The sequence below is a fragment of the Apis laboriosa genome, unplaced genomic scaffold, assembly GCF_014066325.1.
Source record: "Apis laboriosa isolate Shangri-la unplaced genomic scaffold, ASM1406632v1 scaffold41_cov147, whole genome shotgun sequence".
Lineage (NCBI taxonomy): Eukaryota > Metazoa > Arthropoda > Insecta > Hymenoptera > Apidae > Apis > Apis laboriosa.
In genome coordinates, this window is record NW_025223220.1 from 1,411,342 (window position 1) to 1,433,439 (window position 22,098).

Below are 22,098 nucleotides of genomic sequence, written 5' to 3' on the forward strand. Positions count from 1 at the left end.
GCATTAATATCTTATATTTCAATCTAAAATAAATAAATATTTAACTATATTTCTAATTTTATAAAATATACAATATGTCCAGGTATAATTGGATACGCTCAAATATTTGAAAAAATAAGAATGGTACGAAAAATGTTTCTTGCAAGAATTGTTGGAGCATCTAAAAATATTTAATTGAATATGCTGATAAAGGAATCATATTAAAGATATTCAACAATTATATTTATTTAGAAATAAAATTATAAAAAAAATACAGAAATATGATAAATACATTAAGTAATATTAAAAAAAAAATTAAGAAAGAAAAAAAATAAATAATAAAAAAAAAGCATTAGGATATAGTAACAAACCATTCGAATATTTGTTATAAGTAAATGATATCTATAGATGCACTCGAATAATTTTGTAAATTATAAATATGAATCGTAATATATAACTATAATATAAGTTTAGAAAGTTTAGAACAAAATATTAATGTATTAACATTATCTCTAATCGTTTGAAAGATATAGCTTGTTCCAATTTCATGGAATATTCTATATATGAGAAGAAGAAAGTTGTTCCGTTTAATCGACGATTCGAATCACTGTGTCATATTTCTCGACTATGTATGAAATATAAGATCGCATCTACTGTTCTTTGTTTAATAAATAGTAATATTTTGGCAAAATGAGGAGAATAAGGCAAAATAGAATATTTTAGATTATATTGAAAAAAGAACAGAAAATAAAAACAATATTTGTAATAGAAAAAGTAGAAACAAAGAGAATACAACAAAGTAATATTTAAAATTTACCGACAATACAAAAATATTTATTAATCAATTCATTTATCACTCAGAATTATATAAAATTTTGTGAATTAAATACTAATCGAATAATATATATCAATATAATACCTTTCTTAACAAAATGACATTTTATTCGAAAATTTGTTTCGAAAAAAAAAATAAAAAATTTTTGCAAAGATGTTGATCAATATTTATAAAAAAGGAATAAAAAAAACAAATATTATTATTGAAAAGTGTAATGTCGAATTATGCATAGACTGAATCACTATATTATTTATCATTATCATTTCTAAAATTAGCTATTTATGTCAGATTCTACAGTCTTCTCTCCATCATCTTCGCCAAATTAAGTAATAAATAATAAAATGAGACACTCCATATAGTACAAGATAATTACAAGATAATTAAAAATTAAAAATTATTTATAATTTACTTAACAAGATGCACTCCATGTTTCCAAGATTTTCTATATTAGTATTTGATTAATTAGTTTTTAATATATTTTAAATAAAATAAGTGAATAAATCTCATATTATATAAATCTCATTTCCCTACACTTTCCTTAATTTCACAAAAAAATCCATTCCTATTTTGAAATTACTTTTTTATTTCATATGATATGAATGTAAAAACGTACTTTTACTTTGTTTTATAATATATTATACAGAGTAGACCACCTAATGTAATTTAACATTAATTATTTTGTTATTAGTGGACCAATGAAAATTTTTTTATCATATGATTTCAAAAGAAGATTTTAAGTTTCAAACTGATGATATTCGATTTTTTTTTATGTTTTTCTATGTTTTAAATAATCGACTCTATGTATTTAATATATATATATATATATATATATATAATATTATATAATTATATATATAATATCATATTATATAATTATATATATAATATCATATTCTATGTATTTTTTAATATATAAATAATAAATAATATATAATATATATACAATATTAATTTGGTTTATTGTTAACTCGTTCAAATATTTCAAAAAAAAAAAAAATATAAATGACACGAAAAAATATTTAAAAAAAAAATTATTTGATATACATATTATAAAAATGTTATAAATAATGTATATACTATATTTCATAAATATATAATTTAATATTATATATATTACACTATATTTCATAAATATATAATTTAATATTATATATATTACATATTTTATCAATATTTTAAATTAGATATTTATAAATTATGATCTATTAGAACTAATTATGAAATTCAGAATTATAGCCATGACTTTCATGTAAAGCAGAAAAAGGGTCACAGGGGGTGAGACCAAATTGCGTGCACGTACCTTGTTCTCTGCTTCATTCGTGTTGTTCACGACCAAAAAGCCGAGAAAAGCCTTGCCTACGAATGGTTCCAGTTTCGTTGTCGGCTAATGAAAATTAATAGCGTCGCGTCCAACAGGATTTAAAAATCGCGCGAACAAGAGATGAAGGGTGGAATCGTGATTTACTAGTCAGATCCGAATAGCTTGTACTCAGTCGTAAATAAAAAAATCTGGATATCCTACGAATATTCGACAACATGTACACAGTACATCCTCTATCTTACGTGAAATTTTGGCATCCACCATTATTTCTGAAGGAAGATCACTTTTCCGAAGAGAACGACCGTAGTTATAATGCGCACAAGTATTCTATGGAACTTGGTAATCTTCGAAGAAAGTGCATCCTCTCTTTTCTTCTCTCTAAGTAATATAAAACGGTATGAAAAGTTAAAGTTTCAAGGGATAAAGTAAAGCGTGAAAGAATAATCTGCAAGGGCATCTGATTATACGTATTTCCTATCTTATTTTTCAAAGAAATTTTTTGTGGAGAATTTTAATGCCAAGAAGAAGAGTTAATATTTTGAGATTATGAAATAGTAACTTATTAATTTAATAAAATAATAAAATTAATAATATTTAATATAGGGAAAAGTTAAAAGAAATAATGGAAATATATGTATTTGTAATAGGATATATAATTATTTAAAAATAAAAGTAATTATTTATAAAAAGATCCTTCTTTTCAATTTCTGATGATTTTAAAGTATTTTGTCGACATTCTGAATAATTTATTCCTATATATCATTATTCGATTTTCGTTTCAAAAAGATATTTGGAAAAAGTTGTCTATAATTCTACAATGAATTCTATTTATAATTGCAGCAACCTAGTTAGTATCGCCTTAGTATTGATTACTGAAACCTCAAGATGGTTGGATACAATAAATTAACCCAAATCTAATCTCATTTTCTGTTTATAGTATATAAGTGAGTATTGATGCGGATCTTTTGGATGAAAGCTCCATGTGTAATAATTTGAATTAATTATTAGATTTGAATTAATATTATAAAATCTAATTAATTTAATTTAATAATTTCGTCCCTAATTTACAAATATAAAAAATATCATGTATAGTATCGATATGTATTTCTGTTTATAATTCAGAAAATTGTATGATGATAACATGAATAACATTGTTTAAAATGTTGATCTTGATAATATATTTTAATATCATCGAAATCGGTGAACAAGATTTTTCTAAATAATTACCAAAGTGTATCTTCCTATATGAAATTGTATTTATTTTATAATTACATTATTATAATCATTCCTATTCCATTTAATCATATTAATTCAAAATTGATATAATATATATATATTAATTTTTTTTACTTTATCGAACTAAAATTTTTCATACTTTTTTATTGGAGTAGAATATTATTTTTAATTTATTTTATTATTATTATATTGATTAAATTTTTTTATATATACCATATATATCATATATATATACGAATATCATATATAATTCTTTTTTTAACATAATAACTGAAAAAATTAACTTTTTAATATGTTATTATTTTTATGAATGAGATAATTCATGAAATATAGAAAATTTAGATACAGAAAAAATGATATGAAAGAAACATGTATTGTAAATTTCGATGATCATCTTTTTTTATTATTTTGTAAACATTCGTGTATGTGCATTTGCATCCTGTTAATCATTGTTGTATCAAGCATAATAAAAATATAAGATTAAATTTTTTCATCTAAAGTAAAATTTCTGATAGTTTCTCAAAATGTTTTGTGAAATATTATTATAAGTAACTAATTTCTCTCTTACTACATCTAAACAAGAATTTATTCAAGAATAATAATATGATATCTTGTCTGATATCTTTTATTTAATATTATACTTATTATTGATTACATTTTTCATTTATTTGTCAAATTTATGAAAAGATTACTTTCACATTATTTTCATAATTGTTCTTTCCAAAATTTTACTTTGAATATATATCTATTGTGTTAAAAAACTTTTATTTTGAATACTTTTCCTCTTTTTTCCAGTTTAAATATGCCACGTAAAAAAATGAGATTGCGTTAATGCATATGAAATACAACGATAAATCAAATAATAAAAAAAATTCAAAAAAATCAAATGCAAAAAAAATTTAATATAAATATATGTATATATAAATTATATTTTTTATGTATATAAATTATATTTGTAATGTTAGCTAGACTTGTTAGACATAATAATTTAAAAATTAATTCATTAATTTATGAATTAAATATTGATAATAAAAAAATATTTATCATAGATGAAGAATTTTATCTTTTAAATTATTTAAAAATTTCGACAAAAATATATTATGGATTAATTATTATTCAAGTTAGAGAATTGACATATGAACATGTTATATTTAATAAAAAAATAAAAAAAATTTAATCCGGATTGGCTCAAGAGTTTATTAAAAAAAAACAATATTATGTTGATAATATTTATGTTAATAAAATAAATTCACAACATTATTTTGATACCTGAAAAAAATAATAATTAATGTTATTCTCTTTTATTATATTATTTCTTTTATAAATGTCGCTATCACTTTCAATATAATCAATTTATAAAAGAGATAAAATATATATTTTTAGAAAACGAAAAAAAAAGATACGTAAATATAGAAGAAACTTAATTGTACTACGTATATTTAGTTTTTTGAGCTTTCCAATGTTATCAATTAAGAAATAGTTTTTTTATATCTTGTTCGAAACAAAAATGTTATTTTTGTGTTACTTTTCCTCTACTATTTCTGATATGAATAGTCATATGATAATTATTTAGATTTACAATTAAGTTTATATAGACTTATTTTTTTTTTTTTGCATTTTTGCATTAGATAATCCTAGAAAATTAAATCTTTAAATGTATTTTAAGATTCTATCAATTTGATAATTTTATTTAAAATTTCGAATTCAATTACTTATTTGTTATATTGTTTGTATAAGAAATGTTGGATTTTATTAATTATCAAATATCAATTCATTTACATTTTTAAATTTATTCAAGAAAATTCATCGCTTTCAATCAATAATGTAATGGAATATAGTAGAATGATTTTCATCATTATGATTATTATACATTTATCCTCAAGGCTGTTATATCAAAAATATTTCTTCAGAATTTACTGAAGATACTGAATGAATATTTAAATATATTTTTATTTGAAATTATCACTTATCTTAAATAATACCTTCATTTATATATAATTATTATAATTGTTTTTATCTAATTATTATTAAATCAAAACTACTTTCAAATTTAATATCTTATACTTTTACTTTTTACATACACTTACTTAAGTAAACACGACTTACTGAAGTCGTTTATGGCAGGTTTCAATGGCATTTTTATTCAATATACAATTTTCCAAACGAATAGCACTCATTTAAACTCTTACAGCAAGATTATTTTAAAATTAATTGATCCTATTTCTTCGGATAACTTCTCCTTTAAATTTAATGTAAAATCAATATTTTATATAGAAATATTATAATTAATTTAAATAATTTAAGAAAAAAATTAATAATATAATTGAAATTCTAGAAAAACAATAATTATAAAATTACGATTAATATTATTACACTATTTCATTTATAAATATATTCCGTTCAGTGTAATCAATTTATGAATAGACAAAATGTTAAAAATATACTAAAATTTGTTTGAATATTTTTTTTAGTCATTTAAATTATGGACATATTTGTGATTCTGATTGTACAATAAAATGTATTTAATTTTGAAATATAAAAAAAAAACATTTTATAAATTTTTTTCCATTTTTCAAAACAAATAAAAATGTTTTATTTGTATATAATAATAAAACACATATATTTTCGATTAATCTCTTACAATTTAAATTTTTATATTATCTAATTATAAGAATCAATTTTTGTCATTTCAAGCATCAATATTAATGTTTTATAAAAATTGTTACTCGACAATTTTTCAATTTGTTTTGCTAATTCATTAAAGGTATATATCGATGTCGTTACAATTTCGTCGCAAGAGGGCAGATATTTGAGTTTCAAATAGGGACGGAAGTGTGCCGATATCTGTTACGTAAACTTAGTTACAATCTAACTCTACTTTGATCACCAGCCAAATTAATATTGACCAGCTAGGTCAAATAAGATAGAATTCGCAAGATTGAAGATACACCTTGTCGAACGTAAATAAGAATGCTCAGTCTATTTATATTAATAATTAAGCTGAAGCAGTCGCAAAATATACCAATGAAAACTGTTTTTTTTAAAACGTACTTATTTTTCTTAAAGTTCAGAACCAGGAAATTTTTATTTAATTAAATTAAAATAAGAATTAATTAATTGAAATATTTTATTTCAAAAGGTTATTTTCAATATTGTTATTTAAGTAATAATGTGATATTGATTAATTTTAAATAATGTATAATCTTGTTTTGTTATTTTGAATTTGGCAAAAGGAATAATCATCAAAATAGTGCTAAATAGAAATTTTGACATTGTATTATAATTATGAAAAGAAAGTGCAAGTACAATAAAACAAGTTATTAGGTCCATTTATTATCATTTATTAAATGATATTTATGAAATGCTTCAAGAATTTTCTTGAATAAATTTAATCTATCATTTTGAAACAATATTTTAAGAAATGTCATTTCAAATATATTTAGATTTGATTTTTAATGATTTCAAAAGAATCTGCGGAATTTTATTTGAAAATAATAAGAAGATATAATTGAAGAAGATAATGAAAATAATTAATTTTATATTTTTATATATTTTTTATTAATTTTATATATAACCATTTTTTCCTAATTATTTTATATTGCATACGTATATAATATAAATAATATATAAACATATATATAATAAATAATAGAAAAACATAATTTTTGTATTATTATAATATAATTGTTAAAATAAATTAATATAATTTAATATAATTCAATATAATATAATTATAATTTTGTATTATATTAAAATTTAATTTCACCCATAATAAAGTAATTTTATCCCTTAAATTGAAGACACTTTAACTATATCATTTTTTGAGTTATATATTATTGACATAATTGTTTTATAAACACTTATAAAAGTAATGAAAAAAAAAAGAAGAAAGAAATAAAAGAAAGTAATTATTTATGTGTTAAATACAGAAAATATATCATATAGATAATCCCGTAGTTTTCCTCATTTTTCTTTCAGTTTATTTGGTTCTATTTAAAATCTATATTATAATATTAAAACGAAAAATTAATCGAAAAAGAAAATGAAATATTGTGAAATCGATAATGGCAGCTGCCGAAAACGATTTAGCGAAAGCAAAAGCAAATGGATTAATAAAGAGAGTTACACAAGTTTTAATACATGAGTTAATTGGATTACGTTTTAATTTCGATCTTCGTCAAGCATAATAAAATCAAAACTTTACTAAATATAAAAGTTTGTTAGGAATATAAACTTAACTCAAAAATCTTGTTACGCAGTATTATTATCCCTTACATTCAATCTAGTTGGAAACAATGTTTAATCATCGATTGTTTCTTGACTAATAAAATAATTTGTTATAACTTTTCTTCTTGATATTTAATTAAAAAAATTTATGGTTATATTTCATGAAAATAAATGTTAAAATTTGATATTTCTTTTTTAATAAAATATATTTTATTTTTTCAAATCAATTTCAAATTAATTTTGAAATGAAATAATAAAAAATTTTAGAAAGCTAAAAACAATAAAAACAAAAATTTTTCTAAATTTTTTTTAATTATAAATTTTTCTAAATTTTATAAATTCATCTACTACTTTTTTTTTAGAAATTATTTAAAAATCAATAAAATCTTTAATAATAATACTTAAAAATATTCTCGAAGATTTAATAAAATACCTATACAATTTTCGATAGAAATCTCTGAAAACCATTTTCAAAAGTACATAACAATCTTGATACCAATATTCCAAAAAATTTCTCCAGAAATTATTGAAAATGATATATAAATAACAATATTAAAAAGGAAATATACAATAAAATAAATGTTTAATAAATAAAAATTCCAATCGAAAACAATTCAATTTCTCTGCATTTCAATTCTCATTTCCTATCGAGCAATCAAAATTCTACCGAATATCTGGAACCATAATATTCGTTCAGTATCAAGGAGACGTTCAATAATCCGCAAATGATCCATGCCAAGAATATCCGAGGAGTCCTTCACTATTGACAACTTGTGACGCATTTTCTAGAGTTGATTTTCGAAGGAACGAACGAGGAAAAATAGGTCAAGGCGCCTCTTTTTAAAGGAATTTTGATGCTTGGTATCGAGAAATGTATGTCAGAGTTAGGAATAACTTCAATGGCGAACGACCCTTTATAATTCTCCTCTCAACGTTGGTAACCCACTTTATGTCAGTCATGCGAACAAGATCATTCGCCTAATCCGATGATATTCAATTGTTGCATTATTGCTAAGTGTCATAATTTCACATTGAATAGACATATGATATGAATGGTTGATTTTGATAATTAATTATTTCTCAAATTTTATTTTATATTATTTTTAAAATTATTGAAACAAGCATTTTTATTTTTATTAAATTTAAATAGTAATTAAGGAGAAATCGTTTGATGAAGTTTAGAATAAAGAAATTCTTATTGTTTATATCAATATATTTTACACTTTTTCTCTTTTCACATTAGTTTTTCTTGAAAAGATTAGAAACAAGCGTACAATATATATATATATATATATTTGTGCAAAAAGCAATAAATTATAAATATAATAAAGAAATAAATATGTAATTTAGTCATTATTCTTCTGGATTGGCAATATACATTTACATTATATCTGTATATATAATGGAATAATCTATTTGATAATTTAAAATAATGTATAATTTTTATAGAAATAATAATAATATAGAATAAAATTTTTAGAATAATCATTTGGTTTAATTTACGATACAAATAATTTTTTACATATCAATGCATCGCAAAAGAATTTTTTATAAGAATATTTCCTGTTCGATAACAAGAATTCATATTAAAGAAATGACACAGCATAAAACGCGCAGTTTATAAATCATCTTAGCTTATTAAGTTAACTCATACTTATATATACAATATATATATTGATTGAGTCTCACAGAGAAACAAACATACTATAAAGCAACGATCATACGCAAGAACCTAATTCCTCTATGATTTCAATGCCAAAAATTGGATCTAGAATGATGTTTATCATCAGTTTATATGGCTTTGTAGTGGATCTTGACTATCAAGATAATCCTCGAGATGGTTATATAACAGTTGCTCCAGTTGCAGTTTATATGGTCCAGTTGCAGTTTGAAATTTTCGAGTTGAATTACGCAATAGTTTTATTATGCGTTAATCGAATAGAATTTTAAAAGTAAGAATTTCTAAAAAGATTTTTCGAAAGGAATGAGATTATTTAGGTTACGCTATTTTTGGATTGTTTAATCAATCTACTAATCTCTATTCTTTTTCCCTTGATACATGAGGCAAAAGAATACAAAGGCAGAACAGAAGCTTTTAAAAGCTTAACATTTTCCTTTTTGGAAGTCAAAAAATACGAGTTGAAATTATAAATAAAATTCAAAGAAACATAAAATTCAAAGAAACATAAAATTCAAGTAATGTAACATAGACCGGTAAGGTATTGAAGAGAAATTAAACAAACATAATACAGTATAGATACAATCACTTTCTCAGTCAAGTCCACAATACAATTAAAAATACATTCATTCGACAATCATAAACATCACAGTTGAAATCATCAATAACATGAAAAATGCAGTATTTTTATATTATAATTTCAATATTATATAAAATACATAACAAAAATGCTAACAAACATTGTAATTTAAATAATTCTGCAAAAAATTCGTTAAAATTTTAGTATATTTATTATGTACAGTATAACCGAAGAAAAAGAAAATTAAGAAACTATTAAAATGAAATTAATAAAAATTTGGTTAGAAAGATTATGCTATTTTTTAATATCTGTTAGTTTTTAGTGATTTTAACTTATTTCTTTCATATGTTCGTAATATTTCTTCTTTTTTATAAAATAATATCTCTATACCAGTGCTTGTTAGTATGAAATTTTATGTAAATTTTCATATACATCGTTGATTAGTGATATATCATAACATAATAGAATTTGAAACTATTATAAGTATAATAAGATTAAAGTACTAAAACTGGATTCATATTTAGATTAAAAACATATATAATATATTTTTATTTTTTTATTTTCTTATATATTTGATTTATATTATAAATTTCTTGAAAGAATTTATATGAATTTTGAATATAAAAGAATTTATATAAATTAAAAAAATTTCTAAAATATTTTTTAATTATTTTATAAAAATTTAAATAAATATTGTAATATTGTGTATATTTTATTGTTTTAAATCAGGTCACGTTCAATAATTTGTAACAATTTAATATTATTTGATAAAAATTTAATATTTTATGAATTATAATATAGTATTATGTCGTTTTTTATGAAAAAAATTATTTCTTACATTTTATGTTTACGTGGAAAAGCAAGTTTTTAATGTATAATATTTTGAAATATATATAATATTCTTTCTCATTAACATATTTTATTATTAATTTTTCTGATTCAATTTGATTTTATAATTCTTAATTTTTCCAATTATACTTAATTTCATAAGCTACTTCTAGAAATTAAATAATTTTTCTTTTTTTTCACCTTGTTCATTAACCTAATAGCTTTTAATTCATAGCTATATAATCTAAATCTTTAAATGATTCCTAAATAAAAAAAAATTTTATATTTAAATTTTTCATTAATAAAACTTTTTTTAGAATATTAAATATGACATAAAAAATATTGATCATAAATTAAATTATCATTCATTTTATATTTTAAAATTTATTCTTCATTTCGTTGTAATTTCTGTTTTCTAAAAAAATTCTATAAAATAATATTCTTATATATGTTTTTTTGTTATTATGTGATGCTATTCATCAAAACGATCTTCTTTACATTTTTGAAAAAAGAAATACTATATTGTAAATCGCATGATTTATTATTTACAATTTTTCATGCTTAATTCCGATCGTTTATCTTAATCCTTTCATCTATCAACGATCTATCGTGATCTATCAACGTAGCTTAACACAATTTATTCGTTTTCGCTTCAGATTCATAACAAGATACACTCTATTTGTTATACCTATCTTTAATATACTCAAATTTCTCTGTCAGTATGATTCAGAAATTCATTTTTTTTTTGCTCAATGTGTTATATTATTAAGAACGTCGAATAATTTGTCCCGATTCTTTTCTTGATTCTTCAAGCGGAACATATAGTAATAAAAGAAAAACTGACAAATAAAACTTCAGTCTGGAATACAAATACATAGTTTTCAACAGAAAACAGTTGAACAGGAATACAATTTCTTTTAGCTTTCTATTACTTTACATCCTTCTCTCGTGTATTTATTCGTTTTTGTATCATTCAAAGTCTGACAGCAGAATAAAGCTATAGCTATTCATGTGCAAGATTCATATAACTTTACCATAAACTATATCTCTTGAAATCTAAGTTAAATGCGATATCTCGAATATCTGGAAAATATTTTTAAACAAATATCTAATTCTTACGTAGGATAATTACGTAAGGAAATAAATTTTTTTTTCGAATCAAATTATGTATGAATAACGAGATGAATGAAATGATATTTGTGTATAGTATTTAATGATAATATTCAATTGAACAAAAGCATAATATTTTTTTTATAAGATATAAAAAAATTGTAACGATGATTTTATCTATTTATCTCTAATAAAGACTTTAGATTAGATAAAGCACAGTAAGTAAATGATAAACGGATCTTTATAAAAAAAACCTTTTATATTCTTCTTATATTCTTCATATTATTCTTCATACTAATCGAAATTTTTGCAGCTTTTTAATTTATTGGACTAATATCTCTTCATTAACTTCTCTCAAAGAATTTAAAGATTTCAGATAGATCTAAAAATGAGAGTTTTTTTGAATTATTTAGGTAGTTTTTTTAAATTAATGCAGAATTTATATATGAAATTAAATTATGATAAAATATGAAATTATTTGCAGCTTTGCTAACATATTACAATACTTTTTCATTTTGAATAATATTACATTGCTGCTCTTAATTTGTTTTTCTATCTATTTATTTTTTATTTATAATTTCAAGAAGAGATAGGTGGATTCAAATGAAGATAATTACAATTAAAATATTATATATAAAATTATATATAAAATATATATAAAATATATATATAAAATTAAAATGGTATTTATAGATTAGAAGTTATTGAAAATGTTTTAAATTTTAATATTTTACAAATATAAAGTCGCAAAACAATAAACAAAAATTTTTTATTTATATTGTATTGTATTGAAATTAAAAATTCACAATAATTAAAATGAAAGCAATTATTTAAAAAATTATGCATAATAATCTATTTTACACACACAATATATATCTCTCTTGAAATTATTCTATTTGTAGCAACGATAAAAATTAAAAAATAATTCGAATTTTTTCATTGAAATCTGAATATATTTCACTAATCTTGATTGAATTTATTATGTTTATTCATATATAAGGCACTCAGCCAAATAATAATACTATCGAGCAGCTTTTGATTATTAATATAAGATATTAATATATTTGTAGGACATTTTTAGAAAGTCTAAAGATCAAAACAAATACAAAAATTGTTATACAAAAATAGTTTAATAACTCAATAACGCCGCAATCGATATTTTCGTACAATGATTTTTGTGTGTGATTTGATCTCTAGAATTAATTCTGAAAAAATATTTCACAATATAATAAAAATAAATCGAAGATAATGGATGAATTATTTTTAATCATTATTTATTTGAATATTCAATATTCTTGATTTTATTCAATTTTTGATTTCATTATTAATTTCATTAATTTCAAAATATTTTAATGGAAAGATGAAAAATGTCAAATTTTGTTTAAAATAAATAGATATTTATATCTCTGAAATTTGATTTAAAGTTAAATTCTTTAATTTTTTAATAAAAGATGATAAGAATTAATATTTTATTTATTTTTATTTTTATTTTTATATAGGGATTTTAATTGACATCAACTTTCCAAAAAAAATATAGAAAATCAATAAAATATTTTTCTTTTCTATTTTAGATATTTATTTTAGATATTCTATTTTAGATATTTATTTTTGTTTGTATTTCCATTTTGAAGAAAATCGTGAAAAGAAAAGAAAAAATTTTTGTTTCTTTACTTATTTATTTATATTTATTTATATTTATTCACGTTATTATTTATTTAAAGAAAATACTTTTCAAAATGTTTCTTATAACAATGCAGATATTACATCTATTCCTAATTAGAACAATCAATATTTAGAATAATTTTATATCTTCCTTTAATATCATAATATATAGAAAATCAATAAATTTTCTTTTAATTGAATTTTAAATGTATTCTGTACTAATATTTTAAAAAGTAAATATTATATTTATAGAAAAAAGTTATTTTTTCTTACTTATAAGTAAATCAATCAATCAATTGATTAATTAATTAATATAATTAAAATAATTAAATATAATAAATATAATCATAATTAAAATAAATATAGATTTATATTTATTTATTAATTTTATATATATATATATATATTAACAATTTTTTATATGCATAACATCAATTTATTTACAATATTTATATATTTATAAATAAATTCTCTTTCCTGAATCTTAAATAAATACATTTATATTGTATGAAAGAAAAAATAAAGAAAATGTATATAATTCTATAAAAAAAATAAATCAAGTTTCAAAATGGAAAACGATAAATAATGTTTTCAAATAAATCTGCTTCAAGGAAGAAACAACTCAATAACATTGATTCACAACGATTGAAAAAACAACTTTATCCAAAAATCCTGCCCGCAATGCAAGACAATATCTCTTCAGGAACACGATCATATTTCTTTCAAAACATTTCTGTTACACACAATTCGCGACGCACTGATATTCCCAAGAAACGTATTGCGAAATTGAAACGAAAGAAAATGTTGCGTAAAAATGCTGACAGCTGTCGATAAAGTTGTGAGAAAATGGTGAGAAAATAGGTATACACCATAAATTTCTTCGTTTGAATAGAAAAAGGGAGATAGAAAGAGAGAGAAAAAAGATTCGCATAAAGGATTCTCCGATTACAATACCGAATAGCTTCCAGTCTATTAACGTCGGGCAATAAATTAATAATTGTATTATTTCCAACCAGTTAAACCGATCCGACATTGCGAGGATACTGTTTCGACGTATTATAACTGGCATGGTGGAACAAGGAAAAAAGTGATATCGATTCTGGAGTACTTCTATAGATATACATATATATATGCGTGTGTAGATGGAAAGTGGCGCCTGTCTGAAACTCAATTTCTCTATCCTTGACTAGTGATATCTCGTTAATACGATATTCATCATGTTTATGTTCTTTTTTTTTTTTTTGAGTTAACTAGATTAAATCTATTTAAAGAGTAAATTTATCTCGACAAGGGAAGTTAATAAACTTAAAAACTTAAAAAATTATTATATGTTTTTTTTATATTTAAATAATGCAGATTATTTTTAATACAAAACTATTTTTTTATGTCAAAATTCATTTTAAGAAGATGAAATCAATATTTAAAGTTTTGGTAATTTTTAAAATTTTTTAAATATAATTTTGTAATAGTAGATAGAAAAAATTTGTAAATGAACAAATTGTTCAATTTTTTATATTCTATAATTCTATTACAAAAAATATTTTCCTTGTTTTTAAATAAATTTTTTAAATAAACAAATTTTTTATAATTTTGCACAAATAATATAAATATTCAAAAGAATTAAGAGATGAAAAAGATTATTATATACAAAAAATTTTTTTTGATCGATCTAAAATAAATTTTTTTATTATCGCATTTTTCATAAATAATTATATTGATACTGATACTGATGATTTTCAGCACAAAATAATTGTTTTCTTGTATTATAATATTAATATAAAGTATTCTATTTCATAAAGAAAAAATTTTTTAACAAAAATTTATTGCATACGTGTATAGAATATTCTATTTAAATTAAATTTTCTAATTTGAATATTTGTGAAATTATTCAAGATACAAAAAAATATCTCAAATAAATCTAATAGTTACATAATTTAATATAATTAATTTTTTCATGGGCGGACATATAGATAACATGCGAAAATATGTATATCATATATATCATATATATCATAATAATTTGGCAGATATTCGAATAAATTGATTTAATTGGTTAATTGATTTAAACGGGATATCTTGTACATATATGTTAAAGATGTTATAATTTATACAATATTATTTATCTATAAACATTAATTATTATATTTATTTTTTAAAAATATTTAAAAAAAAATATTATTGAAATATAATTTATATGGAAAAATAAAGAAAAAAAATTTAATAATTTAAGATAATATATTTATAACTTATCTATCATTAAACTAAATTTAACTGATTTAGACTAACTAATTATCAGAATAATATATACAATAATTACAATTTCAAATATTTTAATATCTGTAAAATTAATTAATATTATTTATTTTTTTCGTCTTTTATTATATTTATTAATATCAGTTTCATACTGATTATATACATCATTGATTACTTTTAAATTTTGCACTATTTTTAAGCTTACTTTATATAATTCATTATTTTTCCATTTTTTTGTAAAAAATCCCTATGTATATTTCATCTGTTAAAAAATTTTTTCATCTAAAATGAAATTTTCTGTTTTTATATTAACATTATCTTCCATATTTTTTTAATAATTTTTTTAAAAATTTCTTAGAAATTCCAGATAAAATTTTGAAAGCATGATGACAGTAGTAATACTCAATGATAGTCTCGCCAGAATATTGAAATTGCGCAATTTGCTACTATTTCGCTTCTATTGAAAACAAAAATGATTTTTCGTAGATATTTCGTATATTTTATCGTAGATATCTATAATAAAAAGCTATTCTGTTATTTAATATGATTAAATTTTTTTTTAAACTTTTAATTCTTAAAATAAATTGAAGAAAAATAAAAATGTTTTAGTTCCTTTTAATTTTGATCATTATTTGAAATTTTATTATAATTTTGATCATTTGATCATTTTTATTTTTAATTTAATAATTTTATAATTTAATAGTTATTTGTATCATTTTGTTCGAGAAAGTTTATATAATTATTTTACATTCAAGAGCAATAATTGAATAACTAATAAATAATAATTGTTACTGTAAAAGCAGAAAACATTTTCAAAAATTGAAAATTGAAAATTGAAAATTTTGAAAAATTGAAATTTTTTTTAAATTGGTTTTTCCGAAAACTGAAAATTCTGGAAAAAACTCAATTTGCAGAATTATTTGTATTTAGTATATTAAAATCTATATAAAAAACGCTTATTGAAAATTACAAAATTGAAAAAAAATTGAAAAAAGGAAAAATTTATTGAATAGATATTTGCTTTTATTTATAAATGTTGCTGAATAGATAATTAAATTTCATATCTCAAATATTTGATGTATGTAGTGGATAATTATTATGCTAAGCGAAATTTAAACATTTTGAATATTGCTATTATAAATCTAAAAAATTATAAATTATGAATAAAAAATTTATATTTTTTTATTTAAAAAAAATATTTATGTATACTTTTAAAATACAATTATGTTTGATATTGATATGAAATTATTATAATTTTAAGATTTTTATTCAAACGCGGCATACTGGTTTTTCAATCATGTAATTATAAGATTTTGCAAATATTAAATATCATAAGAGGATAATACAAATAAGAATTAAAAATTCAAAAATCGATCTAATTTTTATTTTTATTATTTAACATTAATAATTGGAGAAATTGAAAGAAAAAAACAATGTTATTACATTAATTCTTTTCTTACATCTATAAAATGGAAAATATAAAACTATATAATGATTTAGATTTTGAAATAATTTTCATTAATATGAAAAATATATAGATAAACATTTTATATAATTAATTCAAATGTTAAATGATAATATTAATTGTTGAATTTATATGTATAAGATTCATATTTTGTATACTTGCATAAATTGGATGTTATTGTTTTGATTCTGTTGTCTTTTTCGTTTTTTGAACTGCAATGTCGCGCTATGCGACATGATATGCAAAGTTCAGCAATTCAGACAACATAATAGAGTAAAAATATCGACATGACTCATACATATGTAATATAATTATTATATTTTTTATTTTTTCTTTTATTAATTTCTTTTATTTATTTTTATTTTTTTATTATTCTTTATTATTATATAATCAAATCATTCCACATCATTCCTTAATATTAATATTTCATATATTTTAAATAGAATTTTATCTGATTTTGATTCTTAATTTTCTCAATATCATTCGTGGAAAAAAATGTTTCATATGAATATTATTAAAAAATATTAATATTATCAAAATATACTTATATATATATGTCTAAAAATTAATTAGTATATTTAAATTTTAATTTTGAAAAAATTTATTACATGAAGAACGAGGAAAGCTTGAAGGTATTATTTTGTATATTCCTTATAATAATTTTTACAAAATTTAATTAAATATCTCTTATTAATTTTTAGATATACATGGATTAATATTTTTATATAAAGAATATTGATTGATATATTTAAAAAAAAAATGATAAAAAATGATAAAGTTGTATTAATTGATACATTAAAAAATATATAATTGCATTTAAAAAAAACAAATCTAATTCATTAAATCTAATTTCATTTTCATATAATCTTTATTTGTTCATAAAAAATCTATACAGTAATATAGAATAAAATTGTATAGAATTTAATATTATAATATTATATATAGAGTGAATATTATAATTAATAAAACTAATAATCATATGAAATATTTTTTACTACTAATAATGATATTGAGAAAATAAGATATTAAAATCAGATATATACAATTTATTAAATTTTCTGATTTTTTTTTCATTATCATTATTGAAAGCTGATTAGTTTATCTATAACATTTTTATATAACAATTTGAAAATAATTGTTTGTCGGGGATGAATCTGTTGACATAGTTTTAAAATCAATATTTTATCGTGACTCAACAATTCGTTCCTAAAATGCAAAATAAAACGATTCGAGAGTAAATGAATTGTTGGGATTTATATTAGAATACGTAGTCGCAAACATGAAAATGAAAAGGATAGAATAGTATAATAAAATTAAAAGTTTATTGCCTGATGTATTAATGTTTATATATAGCATTGCCTTGCATTTGTAATAATATGTGAATAATTAATAATTAGCAAAAATATTTATTAAATTATGCACAGATCAAAACAAATTCACAACATTCACAAAACAAATTAAAAACTTTTTCAATGTGTAAAGAGAAAATAAAAATTTAAATGAATTTTTTATTATATGCTTATTTTTATAAAGTAATATAAATGTGTTATTTTGAAATAACACATTAAAAATTTTTAATGAAAATCTAATTAAATCAATTAAGAAAAATTAGATAAATAATTTTAATAAATATATACATACATACAATGTATAACAGAATAAATAAATAAAATAAAATATATTATCTTTGCCAAAGTTTTATAAAATAATAAAATAATAAAATAATATAAAAAAATATAAAATATATTATATAAAATTATATTTATATAAAAAAATATAAATATAAAATAATAAAATAATATAAAAAAATATCGCAATTCAAATTTAAAAAATTTTCAATATATCTATGCCAAAATTATCAAGAATTTTACAAATGCAATTATCATTAACAGTAATAGTACTCTAATCTCCAAATGTCCTTCATTGTTTCAATTAAACAAATCAGCTAATCACCACCTACTAAATATCTCACTTTACGAGCCTCTAACCCATTTCAATGATCTTCGTCCATTCCTTGAAACAAATCCCGCCTAATTCCTAGTTCGTGCGGTATTTCAAAACCCCATTCAGGATTCCCAGAAATATCTGCTCGTTTCGCATAATTTATCTGCGCGGCATGGTGGCGAGCAGCATAGTCGGAAGTAATCTTTCCGCAAAAATCACCTCGTATTTCAATTTCTCATGCAAATAACTGGCATTAATCGTGGAGACGCGAGCGAGCACGATCGCGTCCCCGCCTCGTGAGTAACCCGCCCCATGTTTACAATCGACATACGGGAAAGCAGCAAGAAAACAGAAAAAAAAAAAAAAGGGATTCAACCACGATTTGATCCTCCACAAATCGAAGCCCTCTGGTCTCGCGAGCATTTATCCGTCGAACAATTCTTTCTACTTATATCGCGGCGGCCTATTTCTAGACATTCACATAAATATTATTCCTTCGTACGACTTGACGTTGCAGAAACGATAACTCATCGGCGGAATGTTACGGTTTCTGATAAATTCGCAAAGTTTGCCTCGCGATACCATCCTATCGAGAAAGTTCCTCGCGGCTCCTCTCGATCCTTCGGTGATCGTTCTCCTCTTACCGGCTCGATGATATTCCGAGGCAAGGCGAAAGACGATAAGGCCGAGTGGGATGAAGGGGTCTCCATGAGTGACGGGGGAATTTGTTGTACAGGACTGGTATTCGGTGATCTATGATAGCTCGAATTTGGGTTACGCCCGGTATCGAGATTGAAAGATTTATGATGTTCAGTTGGAATGAAATATTTGTACTTCTCTTGTTCTTCTTTTTTTTCTTCTTTTGAGTAAATAAGATGTATTGTATTTTTTATCTTGAAAATGTTTGTTACTGTTTTAAACGGTAGTAATTTTATTTGAAATAATACATACATGTGTGTATATTAATATATTTATAAAGTATCTGTGAAGAATTTATTTTAGAAGTCAATACAAATACAAAAGTTGATGTATAAAAACGATTGAGAGTTATTAAATAATGTATATTATATTTTATATATAAATAAAATGTAATAAATATATAATTCAAATTTTATTATTAAATTATGAATTTGCGTTAGATGAAATAAGATAGACTCTATCTCGTTTAATGCAAATTTAAATTGTGTATAAATAAGATTCTTAATAAGAATCTTAATAAATAAGATTCAATCAATATTTTTATGTATCAATTTTTTATTTATTTTGTATTGATTTATTTAGAAAAAACCTTTAAAGATATCTTATAAAATATTAATTAATATAAAATAAATCTTGTGTAGTTAATAAGATTTTAAATTTGAAGAATTATTTACATTTGATGTTTGAGATTTTTAAGATATAGTAACACTGGTTATGATAATTATACTGAGAATATAAAAGTCATTTTTAATTTTGTTTGTTAATATTTTATGAAAGTTGTAAAATAGAGTAATTAAACAGAATATAATAAAACTTGAAATTTTTGAAATATAATGGAAATATAATATAAATGAAAAAAATAATGTAAATTATAATAAATTAATTTATAATAAAATTATTTAATTTATATATATAGTTATTGTGTAATTAAATTTACATAAAAATATATATAAATTACTATATCTATTATTTTATTTTATATCACGAAAATTTGCAAACAAAAATTGATACAAATTAATGTCATTCATATTATGCATTATATATTTTTTTTTCAATTTTCGCAGCATTTTTATATCTTTACGATAATAAAAATATAATATAATAAAAATTTGATAAAAATTATAAAATAATGTGATAAAAATTCTTCATCTTCCACTTTAGATGTTTAATAATACATGATAATGTTAACGTTCTTCTCTTTTACGAAGTATTTAAATATAAATTTTTAAATTGTAGTTATTTAAAAAAAAATAATTTATATGAAAACATATGAATATATGAAAACATTAGTTAATATTTTTACTGATAAAATTAAGAAAATTTATTGACCAATTTTGTTTATGCTATCTATTTATATATAATATATATAATTATATATAACACTATTATTTACGCTAAAAAAATATTTTTATGCAATCTTTTTTTTTAATATTAATTTGAATTTAATATTCCTAAATGTTGAAATGTGATCATTTAAACGAAATCTATAATTTTCGCCATTTATCTGTTTATTCGTGCAATCACGTGCGCTATAATAGCTTATCTCCTATGATGATATGAATCATCATAGAAATATGTACGATACTTAATGATATATACTTAATGATACTTAATGATATAATTATACTCAAATATAATTTTTTTTGTTTTTTATTTATACATAATATACATATTTGTGTATAAAAAAAAATATAAATTTTATTGCTGAAGATTCAATTATTTTATATGATATTTTTAAGAATTAATTTTGGAAATTGAGATGTTGATAAAATATGTTTTTAACAATAAACTCTTTATTAGCATAATTAAAAACTAGAAAAATTAACTAATAATTAATAAATTTGAAAAAAATTTTTATCAAATCGTTTTTTATAATTAAAAGAAGTTATAAAAATTTTTACAAATGTCTATCTACACGTATATATATATTAATAGATTTCTTTTACATTTACATAGTATTTTTATTAATATAACATTATATTATTTTTATAAATATAATAATTGTTTGATATATCGTTAATATAATTTTTCTATTGAAAACATAAATATAAACCAAACAAGTTATGCAGTGTAATAATTTTTTCGATTTAATTTTTTCATTTCTATTTCAAATAAAATAAAACAAGTTAAAATAAATGAAACTATCTCATTAGTTACAAATAAATATCATTGTTACTTCTAATATTTAATTCCATATTCATTTATTCTAGAATCTATAACTTACAAATATTAACTCTCTATACATATATAATTTCAATTTACTTTCAGTAACCTAGAATTC